Source organism: Tiliqua scincoides, chromosome 7, assembly GCF_035046505.1.
Source record: "Tiliqua scincoides isolate rTilSci1 chromosome 7, rTilSci1.hap2, whole genome shotgun sequence".
NCBI lineage: Eukaryota > Metazoa > Chordata > Lepidosauria > Squamata > Scincidae > Tiliqua > Tiliqua scincoides.
In genome coordinates this window covers 19115688-19140179 of record NC_089827.1, presented here as the reverse complement: position 1 = coordinate 19140179, position 24492 = coordinate 19115688, and the positions used below count along the sequence as shown (strand labels likewise).

General features: G+C 43.7%; 1 protein-coding gene and 1 pseudogene across 1 annotated transcript in view; both read right to left on the bottom strand.

Annotated features, from left to right (window-relative positions):
- The window catches only part of ARID2 (AT-rich interaction domain 2), a 145253-nt gene that overhangs the window by 96516 nt on the left and 24245 nt on the right, over positions 1-24492 (bottom strand). The gene's annotated exons all lie outside the window — the stretch shown is intronic.
- On the bottom strand, positions 9084-9203 carry LOC136658079 (5S ribosomal RNA; annotated as a pseudogene).

Below are 24492 nucleotides of genomic sequence, written 5' to 3'. Positions count from 1 at the left end.
GCATACAAAAGAGTGGTTGTGGCAAACACTGGCAACAGGGATATTGGGAGATGTAGTCATGGGTCTTTTAAGACAAATGTATGTCGCAAAATAACACACTGAAATTCAGGCCCTTCAAATTATAATTTTCAGAAACATTCCATGCGCAGGGCCAGCTAGCCAGAGAAATGGGGCCTTAATGTGTGGATGAGGCAGTGGTATCACAAAAGAAGGCTTAAGATTTGTTAGGCACTGGGAAACATTCTTCAACAAGCTGAGCCTAAAAGAGATGTATAGCATTTGAACTGCAACAGAACCAGATTGCTGTTGCTTAACATCACAGAAGTTACAAAGAAGTTTTTTAATCAACTTCTGGGGAAAATTATCAGTAACTGAGAAGAATTCGGTTCAAATCACTTATCCACTCTTTAGGAATGACAATACAAATGTTTTTAGATCAACAAAGTGAGGACAGGTAAGACAGTGGTGATCCTGGCCCCTATGCCACCCGGAGCCATGACTGCAAACTGCTGCCCCCCATTGGGCCCACCCAATGCGTCCCTTCCAGAGGCCTTCAGAGGGTCAGAGAGGCCACACACAGCCTCTCCCTCCAAATGGATGAAAAACCTCACTTCCGGTTTCTCGGGGAAACTGGAAGTGATGTTTTATGCCCTTAGAAGGCCTTCTGAGGCCCAGGGTGTTGGATGTGAAGACCCAACTATTTTATTGGTGGAGCTGATATAACTGGACAGGCTATTATGTGAACCTCTAGGAAGTTATTAATGGAGTGCCTGGAGAGTTGAAAGAAACCAACATTAAACCCATCAGTGAGAGAGTAAGAGACTGATTTTCTAGTTAAAAAAATCAATGGTTGTGAATATCAGAAACTTCAAAAGTCGGGGAAAATCAAGTCCTGCATACTAAATGAGTACACAAATACTGAAAACATAGCAGAACCATGAAAATTAGGCAGCTAAAGTTATCCATATATAAAAACATAGAAAAGAGAAGCGTGGATTAAAGGCAGGATTGCTCTGTATCCAAAGAGGGTATAAAGTCTTATAAGAAAAAACAGGAACTTCTTTCACAGAATCATTATGGATAGAAATGCAAAATCTCAAAAAGGAATGCGGAGTTGTGGATATTCTCTGTGGCTAGCCCCACCTCCATCCTCAACCAAAACTCTGAGAATGATATTGAGACAGAGATGTCAGTATACAAAAATGCTGTAATAAGACATAACCAACTACTCTCATGTGGCCTACATAAAAGTACATTTAGGATACAACAAAGAGACAACATCGGTCTCTTGGGTTACAAAGCTAGCACAATTGACAGGCCAATCCTATCCAGTTTTCCAGTGCTGGTGCTGCTGTTCCTATGGGTTATGCACTGCTTCCTATGGTGGGGCAGCAGTCACAGAGGCCCCCTTAAAGTATGGGAACATTTGTTCCCTTACCCCGGTGCTGGAAAGTTGGATAGGACTGGGCTGCCAGTTAGCCCCACTCAACACAGTGCAAGTCACTTCTGGCTAAAGATGTACAAAATTACACTGTAAGTTATACAGCAGACTAGAATAGAGATGATCCTTGACTTAACCCTTACTGGTGCCCAAAATGCTGTGCAAGAAGCATGCACTGAAATGCTCAGGACAATATGCACAATGCTATCAAAATTCAACATAGCTTTAAAAAGAAAGCGGCTCAATAAGTCCAATATGGACACATACAGTTTAAACTTCAGGAAATACTGCTTCAGGAAAGGCTGCAGGGCAGTGTTCTTAGCAATACCAGTTAAAGGAAAGAATGCCTATAACATCTATCTGGTAAACAATTTAGGGCGCAATCCTAACCCCTTATGTCAGTGCTTTCCAGCACTGGCATAGTGGTACTAATAGGACATGTGCTGCATCCTGCAATTGGGTGTCACTCACAGAGGCCTCCTCAAAGTAAGGGAATGTTTGTCCCCTTAGCTCGGAGCTTCATTGCCCTTATGTCAGTGCTGGAAAGCACTGACATAAGGGGTTAGGATTGCGCCCTTAGTAAACTGCCATGTAAGACTGCATGCATTATTTTGTGCTTCTTATAAAACATTCTCCAACAGTATCCCAGTAATTTCCCTTCTACTCCTTTCCAAAATAGATCAAACACAGCAATACCTATGATAATGCTGCTTCCTTTAGCACTGTTTCATTACAGCACTTTTCATCCTGGGTTAACTGACAGCTATTATAGCCAATGACAGCAGAGCATTTTGGCCAATCAGAACCAGTTGCCTTACTATGTTTAATATTTGTTCTGTCTTGCTGAAATGGAAGTTTTAACTTCTGCTGAAGTATTTCATAACTCTTCTATAGGAAATGCCATTTACTATCTTGATTACTTCAGAATATAACAACCTGCAGCACTTTTGTACAGGTTCAAAAATGTAAAAATATTCTGTAAAAATACACTTTTAAAAATCTCATGCCAAAACTAATCGGTGAAAGAGTAATGGCAACTACTGCAACTACTACTACAATAACCAACTAGAGAGGTGATTCTCAACCTTTTTCATGTCATGGCACACTGACAAGGTACTAAAATTGTCAAGGCACACCATCAGTTTTTGGACAATTGACAAGGCACACCATGCTGTTGGTGGGGGGCTCATATCCCCCAATGGTCCTATTAATAAATGACCCTCCACCAAACTCCAGTGGCACACCTGGGGACCATTTGCAGAACACCTGTGTGCCACGGCACAGTGGTTGAAAATGGCTGAACTAGAGGATCATAAACAACAACAAAATGCTCATTGTTCTTGAACTCTGGGAATATTCTGCTTATTTAAAATATTTATAGTCCATGTACTTGATGGCTACCAGCAATGCAGCAAATAATTTTAAAGGGCTACGTTCACACATCCTGCATATTCAATCCTCATTCTCAATCGGTTTCCGTTTATTTTTTTAAGAATACTGCCATTGTCACCACTATTGCTCTTGCTGTTTCTAGTTAGATACATGGGGTTCATACTACATAAGCTAGCTAAAAGCTGTTTCACATTGGACTTAGAGGGGTATGAGCCTTTACAGTCAGAGAGATACAATGTACACATACACAAACTACTATAGTAGTATACTCCATTTATCAGATTAGAAATAACAAATGTGATAGAATCAGTGACAGAGGAAGAAAAGAGGACAAAGCAGGAACAAGAGAGTGGACACCAGCTTTTATTTATTTTCATCATTTCTATCTCACACATCTCTATCAATGTATATGTATGTTGTATATATATTTCACCCAGGGTAGGTAACAACAGCCTATGGGGCAAGCAGCAAGTTGGCAAACCACACCAGTCTCCTTATCCAACTGTTGCTTCTAATTCTGGTAAGTTATTATGAACACCTACACACCACCACCAGCCTCACCCAACTGACTAGATTCTTCACATATAAGGGTTAATATTTCAAAAAATAAATAATGCATAATAAGCTTAACTTTATTTAAAGTTAATAAAGCTTTATTAAGTTAAACTGTTGTTTGGAATATGCCTATTAGAACTATTGTTTGGAATATGCCTATTACACAAAGCCAATATGGCCAGTAGTAGTGGCTTTGGAGACTCCTTTGGAGTGTGAGGCCATCTGCCTGCCTGCTTGACGCTTGCCCAGCTTGGCTGATAAGAGCTGCCCGGGGTGGACTGGCTGAGTGGACAGGGAGCGTGGTCAACTCTTCCTTGATGGAGGGGACATTACCACTCGCTTTGAAATGGGCAGTGGTTCGCCCCCTCCTGAAGAAGCCCTCCCTGGATTCCACTGTGTTAGATAACTATCAGCCAGTCTCCAACATCCCGTTTCTGGGCAAGGTAATTGAGCGGGTGGTGGCATCCCAACTCCAGAGGGTCTTGGATGAAGCGGATTATCTGGATCCTTTTCAATCTGGTTTCAGGCCAGGCTTTGGGACGGAAACTGCCTTGGTCGCCTTGGTGGATGACCTACGCCGGGGACTGGACAGGGGGAGTGCATCCCTGTTGGTACTGCTGGACCTCTCAGCGGCTTTCAATACCATCAACCATGGTATCCTTCTGGGCCGATTGGCTGAGTTGGGAGTTGGAGGCACTGTTTTGCAGTGGTTCTGCTCCTACTTGGAGGATTGGTCCCAGATGGTGGTGCTGGGGGATGCCTGTTCGACACCCTGGCCCTTGAGGTGCGGGGTGCCACAGGGCTCAATTCTGTCCCCCATGCTATTTAACATCTACATGAAACCGCTGGGAGAGGTCATCCAGGGGTTTGGAGTGGGGTGCCATCAATATGCCGATGACACCCAGCTCTATCTCTCCTTTCCTCCAGATTTCAGGGTGGCGGTTGAGGGCCTGGAGCGCTGTCTGGAAGCAGTGAGGATCTGGATGGGGGCTAACAAGCTGAAATTAAATCTGGATAAGACAGAGGCTCTCCTGGTTCGGAAATCCTCGATGCAGGGGCTGGAGTATCGGCTTGTGTTGAATGGGGTTGCATTCCCCCTGAAGGAGCAGGTCCGCAGCTTGGGGGTCCACCTGGACTCGCAGCTGCTCCTGGATTCCCAGGTGGCGGCTGTGGCTAGGGGAGCCTCTCCTCATCTTCGGCTGGTGCGCCAGCTGCGGCCATACTTGGATCGTGCAGACCTGGCCACAGTGATCCATGCCTCGGTGACATCGAGGTTAGATTACTGTAACACGCTCTATGTGGGGCTGCCCTTGAAGACGGTTTGGAAACTGCAACTAATGCAGAATGCGGCGGCCCGTGTGGTTACTGGAGGTAGACGGTTTGACTCCGTCAGTCCGCTTCTCCAGCGGCTGCATTGGCTGCCCATTCGTTTCCGGGCCCAATTCAAGGTGCTGGTTTTGACCTTTAAAGCCCTATACTGCTCTGGCCCAGGGTATCTTGGAGATCGCCTACTCCCATACAATCCGGCTCGTCCTCTTAGGTCATCAGAGAAGGCCTTTTTGCAAGTGCCGCCGCCTAGGGAGGTACGTGGGCCAGCGGCAAGAAATAGGGCCTTCTCAGTAGTGGCACCGACGCTATAGAACTCCTTTCCCCTTGACTTAAGAATGGCTCCCTCTCTTGAGACTTTTCGGCGAGGCCTGAAGACCCTTCTGTTTAAACAAGCCTTCTGAGTTCTCGGTCTTTTTTAACATCTTTTTAACATCTTTTAATATTTTTTACAGGCCTGATTCTTATGATCTGCTGCTGCTCTATGCTCATTTTTACCTAACTATTTTTTGTCTGACTGCTGTTTTTATGATGTGTTAATATGTTTTTATTTATTTTAAATTATGTTTTTAATCTGTTTTAACCTGTTGTAAGCCGCCTTGAGTCCCTCCGGGGAGAAAGGCGGGGTAAAAACAACGTTATTATTATTATTGTTAGTGAACAAGTTGTGTGCCCCCCCCCCAATTACACATAAGGTGCTAAAGATTCTGTTGTAGAACTCTCTCATGTGTCTTTTGGCCCATGGAGGTATGGTTAAATTTTCCTTTTTCTCTTTTGCCCTCATCTCTATGAAAAGTCACATTAAAAATGTTATTTTCCAAAGGTGACTGCAGCTTATAGGGATGGCCTGTTGGCATGGCAGGAACACTGGAAAACCCTGCTATAAATTTAAATGAGTCCACCTGCACAAAGCACTCTGGCTTCAGGCATGCCTTCACTATCTTGAGATCTAGTATTGCCACATATCTGCCTTTGTTCTAGTGCCTGCAGCTATTAACACACTTATTATGGTCCAGACACCCATCATTCCCTCAATCTGCATCTCTTTTGTTCTCGTTCTTCCAAGATCTCAGAGACCAGTATGTCTAATCAGGAGCAGGGAAAATTCTCCAAGTGGGTACAATAATGAGTCTAAAATTCTGTACTTTGAAAAGGGGAGAATAAAATCTCGTAAACTATCTAGAATTCTATATTTTAAAGGGGTAGGTATGACCCCCTGAATCCTTCAGTCTTCCTACTTCATATAGACTATAAATTGGCATGGAAGGTTCATTTTGAATTGTTACCTCACCTTGGACTGGACTAATTTCCCCTGTAGTAGTGGAGTGAGGTTCCCACCTTGTACCTATGTTCAGACACCCTTAAGCTGAAGCCACTCTGGACTGCTTCTAAGCTGAAAATCACCAAGCTGCCCCAGAGCTGAAGTCACTAAAAGCTATCCAGAGACACATGCAGAGACATGACTGGCACTCAGTGTTGAAAACACTGGGTCTATGTCCAAGACACTTCCCCTTCTAAGAGCTGAAAAACTGCTGAGAGCCACACTGTGATTCTGGCATCTGATCTTGCACTACATCTCCACTCCAAAACAATACTGTGCCTCCTTGGAACTTCTGTGTCTGCTTAAACCATTTTTGAAACTACTTTTGGCTCACTGCCAAGTACTTCGGTTAAACTTGGTTTGGTGTGTGGAGGCCCTTGCTTCAGCAGACTAAGGACATGCATATATTAGCCTATGATCCCTCCCTATCTTCTCTTTCACATAGGCCCCCAAACATGAGGTACAACTTCACTCTTTTTCTCTGCCTTTGCCTTTACCTTGTTCTTCTCTCTGTCCATCACAAGATCCAAGTTGCAGCCATACCTCTGCATCTCAACCAGCCTTTCCCATTGCTTCATACCAATCTTTTCTCCATCTTCCTCCTCACCATAGAACCTTGTATCTAATAATTGCCTTGGTAAATTGAAAAATCCAGGGTTCTGAAGATATCTTGCTACCCCACAGGCACTGTGCCTTCCCTTCCCCTAAGTCTTGTTTGCTAGTCAGTTTCAATTATTGCTTGCCTGTTGTTTTCCCCTCCTCCCCTTTTATTGTAAATAACCCTCCCAATAAATCAGCATTACTTCATTTCATTCACTTCTGCCTCTTTGATTTAATCTTTCAAGTGCCAAGGTACAATGAAGGTGTGCCACAGGCCAATGGAGAAAGATGTCTCCTCTAATGTTGGCAAGGACGTGTGCCAGTCCACAGGAGTTGAATCCAGCTACCTGCACCAACAAAGGCATGTAGGTTTGTGCCGGCCTCCCTAGGCCAGTGTGAGGGTATGGGGAAGGTGAAACAGAGGCATTCAGAGATGGGGGAGGGACAGTGGTGGGCACGTCCGTGGGCAACCTGGAGTCAAGTGAGGGGTGAAGCCGAGATCCAGCACCTAGGCCAGATCCTAACCCCACTCCCAGGCAACCCAGCGCAGCACCGGGCTGCTCTGATCTGCATCACTGATTTAGGTGGTACAGATCTGAGTAGCCCCACTGGGACTGCTACCACGTTATCCGGGGTAAGGGGAATTAATTCCCCTTCCCCTGGGCTGAATTGCAGCCAGCCCCAACCCTGCGCTGAATACAACGCAGGCCTATGAGCCTGACTGCTCCACTGCAGGTTAGGACTGCAATTTCAGATGTATATCCCTACACACAAGTCTCTGCAAAGTACTCTAAGAAAGACTTCCACAGCAAGACAAGTACCATGGTGCACAACCATATCTCTCCTTCATTCCTCTTGGACTTGCTATTCACAACCTTGATGGCATCCTTGTTTGTGAACTCTAACTTTGCTTTTCATATCTCCCATGCCTCTGCCTATCACTGTCTCCCACACATAGGTTGCAGACTTGCATGCACACAGCTTCTTCTAGAGCTTCCCATATAATATACCAAGGGGAGAATGCTCTGAGGCTATTCTCGTTTGTTAAAAACAATGTACAGTCACACGTATATCACTTCAGTGTTCAGCAGACACTAGCTAGTAATTCCAGAAGTCATTTAAAAATACCTAACAACATAACTCATTTGGTCTACTTAGTTCATAAAAGCATGTTTAAATCTTCCCACAAGTTCACCAGTAGAACAGTGAAAATCTGGCCAGCAGTTGTCTTCACTTGAACACATTTTGCTATTCAATTCCCTGGTCTGATCCAAAAATCCAAGCTAAAAGCATTTCCTCTCAACAATATTTCTGCCATGAAAGTTGTTGGGGTACATGTGAAAAACTGTACATCACAAAGCTAAAACAAAGACAAGTCAGTTTATTATCCTAACACTTTCATTTATCAGTACATGGAACATATACGTTTCAAAGATGGGAAAATTCTGGAAAATCACACATCAAGGTCTCATTATCAAATTGGGATTATAAATTCAAATTCTATATAATAAAACAATATACTTATATAATTTTTTAAAGATATTAAATAGGTTCCAACAGATCTTGGACTAGGATCTCAATTTTATGTGGTTCCATAGGCTTCTATAGAGATTATATAGGTTAATATTTCTATCTACCCAAGTACACAGTCTAAAGATACCAATAGATAATTTTGCAGTTCTCAAACTGGGTTTGTGTCTCCAGAGACAGCATGTTTGTTAACAGCAATATATGGAGATAAGAAACAACAGCCTGTTTAACCTTATTTTTCAGCTCTGACTGAAGTTATTTCTGGAACTTCTCCCCTTTCTCCTCCCATATAATACAGCATCGGATATTATTGAAAACCCCTAATAAAGCTTCCAGATTGCTTTCAATAGTCTCCTTGGGAAATGCTGATTAGTGTGGCAACCCTCTCTACTGTTCCTCTGCAATGTTGCTAGACAAAGGAAAGCCCTTACCTCTCCCAGTGGCGTTGAAAAGGGATCTGGCACCTGGCAACATAAACATTTTTAACATCCCCTGGGTGCCAATGCCCAGGACACACCCCAGGGATGTTCAGGAGGTGATCTGACGTGTGGAGAGGACATGTGTGGCTTCCATGGGCTTCAGAACACCTCCTGAACACTCTGGGATCCACCACCAGGTATGTGGGTTGGCACTCACTCAAGGCATGCAACACAGGGCAATGTAGCTCCTGCCCCCCCCTTTGCTATGTCACTACCTCTCTCTGAAAGTGCATGCATTTAAGGTCAATGAACAAAGCATTACTGGAGGCTAAGTTAATTTCAACAAGGAGAAAAAGTCTGGAGATAAATGCAAGATGGGATAAGCTGCCAATAGAAATAAAAGTGAAGATATATTTGCAGAATGTATTTGTAGTCTTGAGGGCTTATGAGTGTAGTCTCTATTGGTTGGCAACCTTCAGTCTCGAAAGACTATGGTATAAGCCTACAGCACCCAGTATTCCCAGGCGGTATCCCATCCAAGTACTAACCAGGCCTGACCCTGCTTAGCTTCCAAGATCAGACGAGATTGGGCACGTGCAGGGTAACAGTCTCTATTGTCCTGAAATCTATCATACCACTATCACTCACTAGAAGGGGAAACCTACATGGCAGCAGACCATAAAACAGACTCTTATTTGCAAATATTTGAATGAAATTTCTAAGTCTGTGAGTAAGACAGGTACACATGCAAAACAATGCAACAAAGAAATGCAAGTTCTGGTTGCCCAAATGAAACAACACAATGAGAAGTGTTCCCTCCCTGAAGGAAGATAACTAAAGCAATAGCCTTCAACCTTTTTCATGCCAAGATTCCCCAATAAATGAATGAATGAATGAATGAATGAATGAATGAATAAATAAATAAAGCATGAGACTGGGGACACACCATTGATCCCACCCCTGCCCAGGACCCAATTAATCGACCTGCACCCTCATCACTGTCAATCCCCTGCTCACGCCTGCCCCGTTTCCACCTCTTACTTCTTCACAACAATCCTGTCAGGTAGCAGCCTGAGTAGAGGCAGCCTTAGGAGCTGCAGGGCAAGATAGCATGAAGAGGCTGTGCAGGATTATATCAAGAACTGAGTTTTGATAAGGCAGTACCATTAAGGGTTGGAACCAAGTCCTCTTTTGCACAGGTTTTGAAAGGTTGCTGCAACCCCCCAAATGAGGCTTCGTGACACAATTGGGTCACGGTCCACAGGTTGAAGAACACTGGACTAAAGTTACATATCTAAACATACTTTTAGGTTAGCAAATGCTCTTACTTTCTTCATTCTTAAATGCTGCCTATCTTCCCTGGCCTTTTGAATGAACAGGCAACTTGAATTCTCACTTCTGAGTAAAAAACATAGTTTTTACTTTATGGCAGAGGCTTCTAAAATGAAAAATGTGGAACACTTGCTGACTATCCTGAAGCTGACTTCCATAACTTTGAAGAAAGTGCAGAGAAATACCACTTTTATTGCTGATGCTGTTGAAATTTGGAAGGAACTTAGTGATACCTCTTTTTAAAAGAGAGTTAAATTGCAGGCGTTAAAAAACTGAATGGAACAAATACTATCCCACCAGCTCATTTTCTTGCAAATATTATCAATACTTGGTCCCACAGTAACTCCTTAACTGCTGAGGAAGATAAGTTGGCTATGACAAATCATAAGAACATAAGAACAGCCCCACTGGATCAGGCCATAGGCCCATCTAGTCCAGCTTCTTGTATCTCACAGTGGGCCACCAAATGCCCCAGGGAGCACACCAGATAACAAGAGACCTCATCCTGGTGCCCTCCCTTGCATCTGGCATTTTGACATAGCCCATTTCTAAAATCAGGAGGCTGCACATACGCATCATGGCTTGTAATTCGTAATGGATTTTTCCTCCAGAAACTTGTCCAATCCCCTTTTAAAGGCGTCCAGGCCAGATGCCATCACCACATCCTGTGACAAGGAGTTCCACAGACCAACCACATGCTGAGTAAAGAAATATTTTCTTTTGTCTGTTCTAACTCTCCCAATACTCAATTTTAGTGGATGTCCCCTGGTTCTGATAATTTATACTACAATAACTACCGAAGTTAAGGGTAAACTGTTCAGGAAATATTTGTTTCCTGATGAAGTTTTAAAGAAAATTGCAGCAGTGAACTGGGGGAAGTCACTTAAGTACTTGAACTGAGAGACTGTTGAAATGATAAGCCAGCTTCTACAGAAGTAGCTTCTTCTGTTGCTACAAAACTAATTCCCTTCCTTGGACTATTCATTCTAAATTTTGAAATTGTTTGAAATCTGAGAAAGCAAAAAGATTTGTTTTTCTTTTCCACATTATGAACAAATAAGAAGAGGAAGCCTGTTTCAGCTGCATAAGCCAACATTTTAAGTTTCTCATATTTGCTTGAGTGATTTACAACACAGTCCTAATGCTGCCTTGAGATGGCACAAGTCCCTTGTGCCAGCTCCCGAGTGTCGTGAATGTTCCATAAAAACATGTTGGCTCAGGAGTAGGCTGGCCACCACACAGAGGTGCACTGGCCCAGTGGTGCTGGACGGCGCTGGGACAGCACATGTTTGTCCCGACCTGGGCAGACTGGCAAAGAGGGTAGGAAGGGTGGGGGGAGAGAGGAACAGAGGTAGGGAGGGGGCTTTTCAAGGTGGAGGGAGGGCAGCCTGGGGGCAGATCAGTCCCAGGAGAGGGGGATGGCCACGTTGGCGCAGGTCGGATCCCAACTCCTGTCTCCCATCCAAGACTCTTTGCTTAGGCTGCTCGGATTTGGGTTTGTGAAATAGCTGGCACAGATACAAGTAGCTCCATAGGGCTGCCTGTGGTGTTGCTTGCGGTAAGGGGACTAAAATTCTCTTACTTTGAGTTGCAACCCAGACCACACCAAACCTGCACTGGATGCAGCACAGGCCAGTTGGTCTGGCTGTTCCAGCACAGATTAGGATTGCACTCACAGTCTATTAAATTTTTAGTTAAAAATAAACTTGATCTTTGAATATCTGAAAAAACAACTTAAATGTTTTTAAAAAATTTAAAATTAAATAAAAAATCAACATACTTGTAAAACATGTATTTGTTGTTGAAAAAGAAAAATCCTAAATATGTAAACACTGTTGCTTCAGTTACAAAAAAGAGTTGAAATGTCTATCTGGTGATGGTAGCTTTCCTAACACAGTACAAATATTCATGATTAACCTATTGAATTGGAGATTGTCCACTTTCCAATGCCTTCACAAGTATCTGTTTCACTCTTCTTTGGTAACTAAAATAATCATTTTCTAAAATGTGATGGCACAGTTCTTAAAGTTCACTGGTTACAGAAAACACATCACACCTATTCTCAAAAATCTGCTCTGTTTGCCAGTTTGTTTCAAGTCCAATTTCAAGTCAGACAGTACTGATAATCCAGGACCTTGTACCAAATTATCAAAGGTAAGACTGAAATGGAGGGGCAGAGATTCATGCTGGGCTGAGGTACTGTTGACATTGCTGGGCAATAGCAGCGGTTCACAGCCAGCAGTTTAAAGCAGCCAAACAGCTTCAGCAACTGTTACCCTGAGATGCACAACCAGAGCCAAGCCAGTTGGGTCATCACCTATCCCAGGTGCTTCCAGCACCTCAAAGGCTCACAATGGCCAAGGAGCCCAATGAAAGTGAGAATGTCAGAGTGTGAGGCAAGAATGCACTGTGCAACCTGCTAACCAGGATGCCCTGAAAGTTTGGGTAAGAAAAAAGAGTTTATAATTTCATTTTGATGCCAGTCAAGACTGCCATACAGTTGGATGCCAGATTATCAGAAAAATCTACTATATTTTTGCCATTGAAAGGCAAATGTGCTGAGATAGGTTATTTGAAAAAACACCACCACCCACATGAGATAATATGAAGAAGATGGCTGAAAGACTCCTTAAAGAAAGGGGAAGAAAATTCATTGGCCTTCTTTAGCTGGCATCAGACCCTGAAAAGTTATTTTCCAAGAAGATGACTTTAGCAAGTTCTCATGAGTTTTTAAAAGCAAGTGAAAACCTGTCCTCTTTTGGAAAGGGTTTGGGTTACTGAAGGTTCTCAAACTTTTCTGGCCCACAGCTCCCCTGATCCTTGTGGCCATTGACCATGGCACCCCATTACAACACCTCACCTCAGTTGCCCCCAAAATGGGGGTGAAGGTGTTATAATTATACATTAGAAACAAAAAAACAGCTGCCAGCACTCTGAGGCTGCAATCCAAACCACACTTACCTGAGAGTAAGCCCCATTGAACAAAATAGGACTTACTTCTGAGTAACCCTGGTTCGGATTGTGTCCCAAGTTTGTTAGCAGCACACCTGGAGGGTTTAGGAAAGGGAGGGGGGAAGTGATGAATTTGCTGGGGGAGGGGAAGACTTTGTTTTGTGTGTATCTGCTAATTGCAAACTGAGACCCAGAGACTGTTTGGCAATCGTAACCTCACTTTCCTGGGAGTAAGTCCCATTGAACACAATAGGACTTACTTCTAAGTAGACCTAGCTAGGATTGTGCACAGGATTGTGGTAATAGCAGCCAACATGGGAAGTATCCCCTCAAAAGGACAAAGGAGGAAAAAGGGGGATGGCTGAAAAGGAATGGGTATTTTTATTTTTTAATCAATTTTTGGAGACAAAACAATCAAGAGTGGCTTTTTTTCTTTTTTGAAGGGGGAGGAAAAAGAGAAAAGTGAGGATCCTTGGTTAAGCTGACATAGACCCCAAGCCTATGTAGGTCTATTCAGAAGTAAGTCCCAGTTGAGTCAATGGGGCTTACTGCCAGGAAAGTGTGGATAGGATTGCAGCTACACAGAGCAAGATTACAACTCACCCCAAAGTAGATGGGGGCATGCTCACACACACACACACCCCAGCATGCAGATGCCACCCCTATTCCCCCCCAGGCAAGATGGAGGAATGCAGGCTGGGGCATTTGGACACTCCCCCCCAAGAGTAGGCTGGGCTCCCTCCTTCCCAAGCGGAAGAAAGCGCTGCACTGCCTGTACTTACTCTTCCCTCCCAGTTTGAAGCCTGCCAGGAGTGCACCCTGTGCTGATGAGATGCAGCACCTCTGCAGCTGCCCAGCCAGCCTTCTCTCCCACCTCCCCCCACCATGTTTCACATGCTCTCCCCACTTTACCCACCCACCTAGTTCACAGCTGCAGAAAAGCAGCAAGTCAGCAGGCAGCACGTGCAGCTGAGCAGAGCAGCGCAGCTATGGCCACCTCTCTCCCCAAGATGCCTCACGACGCCCGTGGAGGCTAGCCACACCTTCCTAGGGAGCCGGGACGCACAGATTGAATACCTCAGGGTTACTGGAAAAGCTGAGCAGTGTAAATTATCTCTTTGCTCTTTCTTTTAAATCAGGGGTCTCCAAATGCCAGCCCGGGGGCCAGATGTGGCCCTCGGCTAGCCTCTATCCGGCCCGCGGCCAGCTGCTTGTCCCCTGAAAGCCTCTGGCCCACTTGGCCAAACATGATTGGAGCTGTGGTCTGGTTGCATCTGGAGGGTGTTCTAAGGGCCAGAGAGGTTGAGTGAATGAGCCCATTCCTTCATTTATTCTAAGTTCCATCTCTAATTTATTTATTTAAATTTTATATTTAATTTTTTTCTGGCCCTCCACACCGTGCCAGATATTTGATGCGGCCCTCTGGCCAAAAAGTTCAGAGACCCCTGTTTTAAATTATAAAAATGTTACCTTTTTATTATTAAAATCTGTTTTTAACTGTGCTTGTATTATTGTTTATATCAGCAGTTCCCAAACTCTCTGGAAGTTTGGGAACCACTGTAAGTGCTTAAGTGCTTGCGGGGGGGGGGGCAGCAAAGGAACAACACAATTGCATGGCTGCTGGGGACAAAAGTGTGTGTTTTACTTTACTTACCCATGACAGCACCAGCCCTCTGGAGGGTATGGGGAGCCCCCTGACCCTCTGCAGGGCTCCCTAAGCCTCAGAAAAGCTAAAAATAGCTATGATGACCCATTTCCAGTTTGCAAAACTGGAAGTGGGTTGCAATAGCTACCTGACACTTGGGAAGCCCTGCAGAAGATCGGCGGACTCCTCGCACCCTCTGAAGGGGCAGCACTGCCAGGGATAAGTTTTAAAATAAATCTTTTGTCCCTCACAGTGTTGCAATTGTGGTGATCATGTCATAGCCTTTGCCCTGTGCCTTATGGGGGAAGAGACAGGGTTTCCCTGGCTGAAGTATCATGACACCCCAGTTTGGGAACTTCTGACTTATATAGAGAAAGTACCAGCAGCATACATTATGCCCTACACACACAGTGAAAAGACTAGCTTCGGCTCTTGTAGTCTTACAATCTAGATACTGACTCAAGAGAGACAACAGAGGAAGGGAAGCAGGATGAGGGCAGGAACAAAGGAACCATACGCCACTGTTTATGCTACATGTATTTAAGCTTAATTATAGTAGGTGTGGTCCAGTGCCAAAATTATAAATTTTGTAAGCCACCATGGGAGTTTATTTGGGTTGAGCAAGCAGTTACAATTTTCAAAATAAATATACAAACACTCACGTTGTCAGATAAACTCTGATAAGGTCTTAAGTATATTCTATTAAAGTTTGCAACCAAAATGGAGTCAGTTCTTGTGGGTTCAGTTTGGTTTAGATCAGGGGTGCCCAAACCCCGGCCCTGGGGCCACTTGCGGCCCCTGAGGCCTCTCAATGCGGCCCTCAGGGAGCCCCCAGTCTCCAATGAGCCTCTGGCCCTCCAGAGATTTGTTGGAGCCCACACTGGCCCGATGCAACTGCTCTTAGTGTGAGGGCAACTGTTTGACCTCTTGAATGAGCTGTGGGATTAGGGCTTCCTCCACTGCTTCCTGTTTCACGTCTGTGATGCAGCAGCAGCAGCAAAGGAAAGGCCAGCCTTGCTTTGTGCACGGCCTTTTATAGGCCTTGAGCTATTTCAAGACCTTCATTCATTCATATAAGTTCATCTTTAATATATTCATTTATGTAAACTTATGTAAATTTATTCAAATTTTAAATGTAAATTAATTCTTCCCCCCCCCCGGCCCCTGAGACAGTGTCAGAGGGATGATGTGGCCCTCCTGCCAAAAACTTTGGACACCCCTGGTTTAGATGAAGGGCAGGAAGAACTATACATGCAGCCACATGTAATGGAGTTCAGAACTAATTTCAGAAGCTGCCAGAGCTCTGTTGAGCATTTTGCCCCATCTCAAATGGGGTGAACTTCACAGGCAACATGCATTTCAGAGGTAGAAAGAAAATGGGAATTTCTTACCTGAGAATTCCTGTTCTGAGGAGAGGGAGGGGACATTCCTGACCCTGCAAGAGATGCTTCTCTCACCACTAGGAGCAGGGGCAATCCAAAATACCATCTCTTCCCATTGTAGACAGCACCCCCCCACCACAGCAGCCTTGCCTCTGCTAGGCACAGGTGCTACACTCCTGAGCTCTGTAGTTCATCATTTTTCTTTATCCTTTTTCTTCTTCTCTTCTTCCTTTCTCTTCACCTTTTTCTCCCTCTGTTGCTCTAATCAGAGCTCAGGCCTCACACATGCAAAAGAGGATTCTTCCTCTGTCAGGTTTTTTTCTCTTTGGCAGCTGCAGCCCAGCTACCCAGCTACCTTTTTACCTGCATGAGCAAGGCCTGCAGCCTACATGTGACTTAGGCCTGGAAGGGACTCCTGACAGAAAGACAGACAGACAGGGAGGAGGGAATTCAGCAGCAGCCTTGAGCCCTCACAGCATTTCTAGCAGGAAACGCAGCAATCATCTTGCAGGCACTTCCCTGAAGGGAGAATGTGGCAAGCCCAGAAACAGCTGTCCCAACATCCACAAGACCAGTATAGAAATGGGGATGTGTTTTCTGGGATGGGGGGGTGTTCCCTGCCAGGCTGACCCCCTCCCCAAGCAAGTCTCCCAGTAAAGCTAATCTCTAATCCCTCAGTTCCAATGAGGACTTCCCCCAAAACTCAAACTGAAGCATTTGAAAAAAAAATCCAGCAGTCGGATCCAGACCTGCAGGTTGTGCATTTGCACAGATGATCAATAGAAGAGCAATAGTTACAGGTAAGCCATCTGTTCTCCTCTTTCATAGACTCTGTGCAATCATATACAGTAGAGCAATGGTTCTCACACTTTTAGCACCAGGACCCACTTTGTAGAATGAGAACCTGTCAGGACCCACCAGAAGTGATTTCATGACGGAAGTGACATCATCAAGCAGGAAAATTTTTAACAATCTTAGGCTGTAATTCTACCCACACTTACCCAGGAGTAAGTCCCATTTACTAACATTGTTAAAAGCAAAAACATAGTAGCCTGTTCAAAGTACAGATGTGTCACATTTCCCCAAGTGCAGTCACGGACCACGGTAGCATCAAGTCTAATATATTAAAAATAAAATATTGGAATGATTGGGGACCCATCTGAAATTGGCATGCGACCCACCTGGTGGGTCCTGACCCACAGTTTGAGGTTATAATAACTGACCCGGTTATTTGAGGTTCTCCATGGCCTCCCGCGCCCATTAACTTTGTGTAGGTGCTTACCGCTGGCGCCAAGTGAAAATGTTTCTTCATTTTACAGGATACTATAAGCATACAAGCATATAGCACGATGTGCAGGCAGGCAGCCTGAATACTTGAAGAGATTAGATTGAATGTTAACAGGAAGCAGTAAGTTAACTACCAAGGTAAAATATCTGTTTTCGAATGATGAGAAAGAAAAAGATCTGCCAGAAGGTATCCTTTCTTAAGGATGCTTTAGGAAGTAGTCAGAAAAGGACTGAGAATTCTTTTTGCCTTCAAAGCACATAGTGTATATGAATTTTCCCCTACTACAGAAAAGGAGCAAAATATTTGACAACATTAGAAGCATCTGAGAATCTGCACATGTGCAGATTGCCACTGTGTGTGTCTGCATACCATGAAGAAGTGCTGCTTCAATAGATATCATCCAAGACTGAAGTGGAACAGTATTACCAAATCTCAGGTTACAGAATCAAAAGGTTCTGTAGGTTGCAGAGGGTGCATCCAATAATAGCACTGGAGTAAAACTCAAGTTTTGTTTGTTTCACCCAAGTAAAACACTGGAGAATGCTCACTCCCTGCACCAGATCCTATCCCAATCCAAAATAAAATAGTTTGTGAAACAGAACAGAGCAGTTTTCTTTCATGCTCTCCCCACAGTTAGAAATCACAATGATCTGCCCACTACAGGAAGGAAAACTATTTTTGAGAAATTAGAGTTGCTTACATGACCTTTCTGTCATCTAAGCGCAACACAACAGTGGTCCCCAATTTTTCCCACTCTGCAACCCACCTCATCTGGCCAATAATCCTGATGGTGCCGGGGAGGCCCCAGAGGCCTCTTCTGGGTTGCAAAGCCCAGCGACCCACTGAACAGGCCTCTGCAGACCTGAAGAAGCTTGTGACAGCTACATTCAGTTTTCTGAGGAAAACCAGAAGTTGCCTTCCAAAACTCACAAGTAACTTTCTGAGGCCTGCAGAAGCCTGTACAGTGGGTTGCAGGTTGGGTCTAACCCAGAAGAGGCCTCTGGTACCTCCCCACACCTCCAGAATGGCTCCAATTTGGAGCAATACAGAGGTGAGGGTGGGTGGGAGGCCCAGGTTGCCACCCACCTGGCATGGGCTCATAGTTTGGGAAACACTGTCATACAGGATAAAATAATAAATATTACATAAAATCCAGTACAAAGCAATGGACATTTAAAATCTGAATATGGTTTTAAAAATATGCCAGTGGACACTGGTCATAGTTTTCCTTCTGAAAGACTGAAAAAATAAAGAGGACAGATATTGATTTTTTTGTTTTTTAAAGTATTTATATATTTTCAACTGTAGACAACTTTCAATTTACATGGGGATTAGGTTCTGTCAACCTAGCAGTTCAAAAGCATGTAAATGCAAGTAGATAAATAGGTACCACTTCGGTGGGAAGATAACAGCATTCCATGCACTTTGACATTTAGTCATACTAGCCACGTGACCACAGAAGATGTCTTCGGACAACGCTGGCTCCCTCGACTTGGAGACGGAGAGGAGCACTACCCCCTAGAGTCAGACATGACTGTGCAGGGTAAACCTTTACCTTTTTTAGTTTCTTGGAAAATTGTGTGTACATCAAAAATACATACACAAAAACTGGCTTTCTCATAGGAAATAATGGGATTGGTAAGGGTTAGGACAGTGTTTCTCAAACTGTGGGTCGCGAGACAATTTCAGGTGCGTCTCCATTTCAATATTTTATTTTTAATATGGTATATGACTGCATTTGGGAAAATATTAGATCTATACTTTTAACAAGCTACTAAGTATATTCTTTTAACAATAATAGTAAATGGGACTTTAAAAAAGTGATAGATTTTAAAAAAGTGATAGAAGAAATACAACAAAAGAAGAAAATTCCTGAAACTTGGAATGAAGCACTGAGCATTCTTGCTGGCCACATCCTCCCTGGAACAGGAGGGAAACCAAATCGAGAGGAGGCTGGCTGGGCAGCCGTAGAGGTGCTGCATCTCATCAGCGCAGGACGTGCTCCTGGCAGGCTTCAAACTGACCCAGAGAGAGCTCCACCAGTAAGTGCAGGCAGCGCAGCGCCTCCTTCCACTTGGGAAGGAGACAGCCCATTATGCTCTTAGTTTGGACTTACTTCTGAGTAGAACTACATAGGCTTGGGCTCTGTGTCAACTTAACCTAAGATCTTCACCTTTCTCTTTTTCCTCCCCCTTCAAAAAAGAAAAAAAAACTGCTCTTGATCAGTCAAGCTTTGTCTGCAAAAATTGATTAAAAAATAAAAATACCCATTCCTTTTCAGCCACCCCCCTTTTTCCTCCTGCCTCCTTTGGGGGGGGGGGCGGAACTTCCCAAGTTGACTGCTATTATAAGACAAAGGGCACAATCCTAGCTAGGTCTACTTAGAAGTAAGTCATATCGTGTTCAATGGAACACTCCCAGGAAAGTGAGGTTAGGATTGAAGAAAAACAGTCTCTGGGTCTCAGTTTCACATCAGTTTGCAATTAGCAGATACACACAAAACAAAGTCTTCCCCTCCCCCAACATATTTTATCACTTCCCCCCCTTACAAGAAAGAAAAAACGTCCCTTTCCAAAACCCTCCAGGTGTGCTGCTAACAAACTTGGGGCACAATCCTAACCAGAACTACTCAGAAGTAAGTCCTATTTTGTTCAATGGGGCTCAGGTAAGTGTGGTTAGGATTGCAGCATCAGAGTGCTGGCAGCTCTGCTGAAGATTTGGCTTCTCGTTTTTTTGTTTCTAGTGTATAATTCTAACACCTTCATCCCCATTTTGGGGGTAACAGAGGTGAGGTGATGTAATGGGGAGCCGTGGTCAATGGCCACAAGGATCAGGGGAGCCGTGGGCTGGAAAAATTTGAGAACCACTAGGTGGCAAGCAAAACTGTCAATGGTTTATTGGCACAAACAATCAGGTTTGGTGCTGGGGAGGGCTTTTTGTGTGCACTGTTTTTAAACTCCAAGAATTTCCCCCTCCTAGCTCCTACCTCCCCCCCACCACAAAGCTGTGAAACCTCTCATGTTCCGGAGGATTCCCCAGGGACCCCGGTTGCTGGGGCTGCCTTTGCCACTGCTCTAGCTGTGTATGTCTCTTTCTGCGTCTTGTGAGTTTTTTCTTTCCAGTCTTATCTGGTTAGCAGGCAAGTTGGAATGAACACTGCCTGTAATGAATCGCATTGACTAGAAGATATCAGGCAGGCAGAGTTTATTCCAGAGTCTATTCCTGCCTGCCTGCCAGCCAGACAAGATTGAAAAGAAAAACCCTGCCTGGAATGGATTGCATTGGCCAGAAGTCTGCCTCTTCCCACTGAAGTTCTTCAGAGTCTCCCCCTTGAACCTCAAGGCAAGTAATAGCGACCAATCAGCAAGCTATTTACAAGGCTTCAAAGGATGCTGTTTATGTGATCCTCACACTAATCTTATCTGCATTAGTTTAGAAATGAGTTCTCACAAATCGCACTTCTAGTATCAATGTTTAAATTTTGCTATTCCAAAAACAGGTAAAATAAGATTGCGTAAATCAAGAACTACCAGTAAATTGTACTCTGTGAATACACATTATGCCACATAATGCACTGCTTAAAGCAGCCATGAGGATGTTTTGTCTCTGGAGATTAGTATCCGCACCAAAGGAACAGAAACTACAGAATAAATCACACACACACACACACACACACACACACACAGAGTAGTCAACTTTGGGCCCAATCCTATCCAACTTTCCAGCACTGGTGCAACTACAGTGCAGCCCCGAGGCAAGGGAACAAATGTTCCCATACCTTGAGGAGACCTCTGTGACTGCCTCCCCAACATAGGAAGCAGTGCATACACCATAGGCACTGGAAAATTAGATAGGTTTGGGCCCTTTGTTATTATGAAGCAAGAACTAATTCACCAACTGTTTCTACTAAACTGAATGACAATGAAAACAGTTGAACTGGACTTGTCTCTTTAATTGCCACAACAGCCATCACACAACCATGTATTCATCTTTTCATAGATCATTGAAAACACTCTTAAGAATTAAAAGGTAAATTTATTTGATCTTATTGCTATGAAAAACAATTTCATCTCACTGGCATGAACTAGAGAGACAAATATTAATTAGGCACATCAAATATTGCAGATGGACAACAGTTAGGCCCCTAAGCATTCCAGAAGTCACAGAGCGGCTTCCTCACAGTGCATAGCAGACATAGCAGACATCTTTTCCCAATTTGGGCGGGGGGGGGGGAGAATATGTATTTTTCCAAAATGGTTTCAGAAAATAGTTTGGTGGGCTAATTCTCTACTTTGAACAGTCACACAGTGCTTGTTATGCAAATTCATTTTCCATACTACTTAAAACATGGAAAGAGAAAAAAGAAAACCTGGGGGGTGGGGCCATGGCTCAATGGAAGAGTACATGCTTGCAAACAGAAGTTCCCCGGCTCAGTTTTTCGCAGCTCCAGGTGCTGTTGGAAAAGATACCCTGAAGAACTGCTGCCAGTCGGGTGGACAATACTGAACTAGATGGACCTATGGTCTGAATCAGTATGTAGTAGCTTCCTGTGCTTATTAAAACACAGTAAGAACAGTCTGGAGGAAAAAGGGCTGAACCACCCAATATATCAAAGCAACCTGCGCTGCCTGGAAGTAGTACAGCAGCTGTTCCGCAAGAGAATTGCTAGAATCTTATGGACAAAAGGGGCAACATCCCAATTAAAGCAAATTTGGCACAATCAAATGAGTCGGAAACATATTGCTTAGCTGCACAGAGCAACAAAGTCAATAATCAAAAAGAACATTAATAAAAGTAACTGATAAGTTTTATGCCAATTAGTATTTTCAGTTATGAAGCTTAACTGTAAGCATGTATGGAGATGGAAGAAAGCTTCTCTCATGGTAATGATATATTAATACTGCCATAGAATTTTATTCCTACTGTGTCAGAGTACACAGGGTTCTAAGAAACACACACATGGGAACGGGGAAAAAGTGTTAGAAATATGATACCCACAGCTTCAGATCTGAAAGTTGAAAAGTCAGACTTGAGCTCCCTTGAATGTTTAGTATCACATGAAATCTTCCAAAAATATGCATTTCTACATTATAAGCAAAAAAAGAGGTAGGACACAAAGTTTTACATGAGAATGCATTTCATGCCCAAGGTTTTAAGGTTTCACTGCCAGCAGTGGCAAAGAATATGCATACATTATATTTAGTTTACATTTCTTGATCCAAGACTACCAGAACCTTGAAACACCAGTCAACTTTATAATGGTCATTTAACATTATAATGAAACAGCACTAAATACCACAACACTACATAGCACTGACTACTTTCACGTCCATTTGAAGGAGCAGTGATACTTCATCATTACTAAGCCCAATTAAGACCCAGTCCTATTCCCCTCCCGCAGCACCAGCTGTACAAGCACTTAAAGGTATCATAAAAGTGCTGTAGAGCACCTTCCTGCTGGTGGGAGACACTTAGAGCCAGCAGAGTAGTCACTGCCAGTTGGGCCTGAGTCTCAGTGCCGGGACATTACGGGCTGCTGGGACATCAAAGGTTGAAGCAGTGGGTGGTGAGTATGCCTGCTTGCTGGCAGGAAGGTTTCTCAGGGCAGGGGGAAGTTGGACCTGGGCAGAGGGAGGGAGGGCTGACAGGCAGATTGGGCCCGGGAGGGGGTGGGAATTCTATGAAGCCAAATTCTATGAACCCTCCCAAGCTGCCTGACATGTGCCTTCTTGGTTCTGTGCCTGCTAAATAGCACCTATTAGTGCCACTGGGGCTCTACCTGGGGTAAGGAAACAAATGTTGCCATCCGACTGCCATTTCAGTGCCAATGTATCTCATGGTGGTGGCAGAGCTTAGGATTGGGCTGTTAGTTTCCTAGGATATGTCCCAACTGAACAACTTATTACAGTAAAGTATGTTTCAATCAAGTACTATAAAATTCAGTTCACGCTAAAACATTGCAATGTTTGCTAGGCTATGCGTGAAGCCAGCATTTGTAAACATGCAGTATTACAAAACCTGTTCCTAAGTACATTTATTTGGATGCAAAACTACTGTATTCAGTGAACATTACTTTCAAAGTAAGCATTCTTAGAATCACAGTCATACAAAGCAAGTGCTACACACAATATTTCCCAAACAGTATCAGTATTCTTTGCTACAAGATTTGAGAGAGAGAGAGAGAGAGGTCGCTCCAACAAGAAGTGATGCTGCAATGTAAGAATGCTTCATGTATTCCACAGGTTGGATAACATAGCTTGAAATAAGGAAAGTGTGTCATGCTAGGATTCCATTCAGATTTCTGCAGGCAAGAACCTCATGTTACCACTTCCACATGTACAAGTTTCCTTAAATGAGCAGAAGAATAACTTAGAATACAGCTTAATTATGTTGGGAAAATACTTGGACTCTTTACAATATGCCTAGTAAACAACCTCAATGAAATGTGTTTATTCATAGATTAAGAACTCTGGCTGATGATAAACTTTCACAAGGGTAATAATGATCTCTTCTCATTACAGGATATCTATACTGTCATATGCTGAAGGTGCAGACATACTTAAATATCTAAAATTTGTTTATACCTGTGGTTCTCAAATTTTTAGCACAAAGAACCACTTTTTAGAATGAGAATCTGCCAGGACCCACCAGAAGTGATGTCAAGAACAGAAGTGACATCATCAAGCAGGAAAATTTTAACAATCCTAGGCTGAAATCCTACCCACGCTTACCCAGGAGTAAGTCTCATTTACTGTCTTTGTTAAAAGCATGTACATAGTAGCCTGTTCAAAGTACAGATGTGTAACATTTCCCCAAAATCACTCACATACCATAGTGGTATCAAGTCTAATATATTAAAAATAAAATACTGAAATGAATGGGGACTCACCTGAAATTGGCTCGCAACCCACCTAATGGGTCCTGACCCACAGTTTGAGAAATATTGGTTTATACCATTATGGCCTAAATCCTAACCAACTTTCCAGCACTGGGATGACTGTGCCAGTGGGGCATGCGCTGTATTCTGAAGTTGGGTGGCAGTCACGGAGACCTCCTCAAAATAAGGGAATGTTTGTTCCCTTAACTCAGAGCTGCATTGCCCTTATGTCGCTGCTGGATAGTGGGCTAGGATTGTGCACTATATCAATAAGGCAAATCACTACTACTAAGCTCATGATCTTTGAATCATCTCATAGTTTGGATATTGTAAACTAATTCTTTATTTAAAATATTTATATCCCGCCTTCCCCCTCCCAATCAGGAGGAGCCCCAGGCAGCCTACAGTATTTTCTTTTCTACATATTAGTAG